This window comes from Chrysochloris asiatica, unplaced genomic scaffold (assembly GCF_000296735.1).
Source record: "Chrysochloris asiatica unplaced genomic scaffold, ChrAsi1.0 scaffold00383, whole genome shotgun sequence".
In the NCBI taxonomy this organism is placed as follows: Eukaryota; Metazoa; Chordata; class Mammalia; order Afrosoricida; family Chrysochloridae; genus Chrysochloris; species Chrysochloris asiatica.
In genome coordinates, this window is record NW_006408901.1 from 841929 (window position 1) to 845036 (window position 3108).

Genomic DNA, 3108 nt, shown 5'->3' on the forward strand with positions numbered 1-3108 from the left:
AAAACGTTGTGCGTATTATTACTGAAAACAATCACTTTCCCAGAAGCTACAATTACCGGAGTTAAGAGCATAAAGGACAAGTACAGAATGCACAAAAGTACAATTAAAGAAAATTGCACAGAGGTGGCCAAACAGTGAGTTCGCCAAAGCCATGAATCTGGGATCATGAAGGGGTCACTTCCTGGGTCCTCAGGGTCCATGGCTTGTAAGCCTGAGGAGGGCTCAAAGACTGGATTTTCGTCCATATTATCCTTGTGCCTCAACTTCTCAGTGCTGGTTACATATGCTGCGGTTGCCAGCAGAGGTACAAAAACTGAACAGAACATTTCAAAGATCAGCTCAAGAATATAAAGCCAAATATTACAACAAAATATGCAAAGACCTGGAGTCAGAAAACCAAAAAGGAAGAACATGCTCAGCATTTCTCAAGCTGGGGGAACTGAAGAAAAAATTCAAGCCTTGACTTTCGTTATTGAAAGATTCTCTGGGCAAATTATTTAATGATGCAAACAGCATCAAAAGAAGATGGAAGGAATACATAGAGTCACTGTACCAAAAGGAAATGACTGATATTCAACCGTTTCAAGAGGTAGCATATGATCAAGTGCCAATGATACTGAAGGAAGAAATCCAAGGTGTATTGGTGGAATTGCCAAAGAACAAGGCACCAGGAATTGATGGAATAAAAATTGAAATCTTTCAAGAAAGTTAGGTGGCACAGGAGGCACTCACTCATCTCTGCTAAGAAATTTGGAATCTGTATTTGTGCCCATTCCAAAGAGAGGTGACCCAATGGAATGCGGAAATCATCAGACAATATCTTTGATATCCCACTCGAGTAAAATTTTACGAAAGGCAATACAGAAACAACCGCAAGCATACAATGACAGAGAACTCCCAGAGGTTCAAGCTGGATTCAAAAGAGGCTGTGGAACAAGGGATATCACTACTGATGCCCGATGGATCTTGGCTGAAAGCAGAGAATATCAGGAAGATGTTTACCTGTGCTTTATTGACTACGCAAAGGCTTTTCATTGTGTGGATCATGACAAGGTATAGACAACCTGTGCGTATTCTGGAACACTTAATTCTACTCATGAGGAATCTGTACATGGACCAAGAGGCAGTTGTTCAAATAGAACATGGGAACACTGGGTAGTTTAAAATTAAGAAAGGTGTATGACAGGGTTGTATACTTTCACCATACTTATTCAACCTGTATGCTGAGCAAATAATCCGAGAATTTGGGTTATATGAAAAAAAATGTCACATCAGGATTGGAGGAAGACTCATTAACAACCTGTGATATGCAGATGATACAACTTTGCTTGCTGACAGTGAAGCGGACTTAAATCATTTACTGGTGAAAATCAAAGAGCACAACCTTCGGTATGGATTACATCTCAATGTAAAGAAAACAAAAATCCTCACCACTGGACCAATAAACAACATTTTGATTAATGGAAAAAAGATAGAAATTTACAAGGACTTCACTCTTCTTGGATCAACTAGCAACACTCATGGAAGCAGCAGTCAAGAAATCAAATGATGTATTGCATTAGGCAAATCTTTTTTTTTTTTTTTTTTTTTTTTTTGCCGCACACGACCTTTTTAAAGTGTTGAAGAGCAAAGATGTCAGCTTGAGCACTAAGGTGCTCCTGACCAAAGCCATGGTATTTTCAATAATCTCACATGCATGTGAAAGTTGGACAGTAAATAAGGACGGCCATAGAAGAATTGATGCTTTTGAGTTATGGTGTTGGAGGAGAATATTTAAAGTGCCATGGGCTGCCCACAGATCCAACAGATCTGTGTTGGAAGAAGTGCAGCTAGAGTGCTTCTTGGAGGCCAAGATGTCCAAACTTCATCTCTCAAACTTCAGAAATATTGTGAGGAGGGATCAGTCGCTGGAGAAGGATATCATGTTTGGTAAGGTGGAGGGTCAGAGAAAAAGAGGAAGACCACCAACAAGATGGATTAGCCAACTGGCAGCATCAATGAGCTCAAGCGTGGCAACAATAGTGAAGTTGGCCTAGGATCGGGCCGTGTTTTGTTCTGCTGTGCATAAGATCGCTGTGAGTTGGCACCAATTCAATGGCACCTAACAACAACAACAACTATTGTAAAATAGACACTTGCAGGGGAGAGAAAGGAATAGCCAGAATCATCACCATAGAAAGCTTGTAAGTCCATCTTCAGCCTATACCTTATTGGAATACCTAAACTGGAGTTAGAACTTGCCCAGTGAAGGAGGCTTAATGAGGAGCCTTTACATTGCATAAGACCATAGGTGGAATCCTGATCCCCATCCAGAATCTTCTGAGGAGGGAAATTTCCACTTGAAAGGACAAGCAGATCAGCCTGGAGAGGCTAGAAGAACAGAAGATGCTTCTTGAAAGAAAGACCAGCAGGAAAAAAATTTAAAAAGTACTGGCAGTCTGAGTGACTACTACAAGAACAAACAAACTATTGCCCCGGGAGCCATCAAGGCACTTGCCTTGGTGGTCAGGTCTCCTCAGGGAAAACCCCCTTCCAAGACTAAACCTCAAGGGGAATACACGGGCAGGCATGTGGTCTTGCTGCTACCATGTTGGTCACCGATAAGTGGAACTGGGTGTGGGGGGGGGGCATCAATAAAGTTGTGAGCTAAAACCAATCACATTCAATAGACTCTTGTGAACCTGGATTGAGACATGGTTGGCCATCAGTATGATGAGACCTGAGGACTCGTGGGCCCAGGGACTGGGACATGGCCACAGAGGACTAGATCGAAGTGTGCAGTGTCCAGTTGATATTAAGTGAGGGGAGATAAACAAGAACACCCATACTTGCAGATAGTACCCACTTGACCTTGCTTCAATGGCTGGATGATCAGAACTCGACTAGAGGAAGAAAGAAGAGGAAAAAAAGAGTAATCCGTTACAATTTGATTAGCTTTACCTATGCTCTTGAATGCTTTAGGTCCAAGGAGGGAACAAATCTTTACAGTGAGGATCATCCCCACCCCCTTGGTACACAGGGCCAACAAGGATGGGCAACTTAGACATTGGCTACCTAAAATGGGGGTGGAGGGGTACAAAGGCAAGAAGTGACTGTCTTACAAGCTTT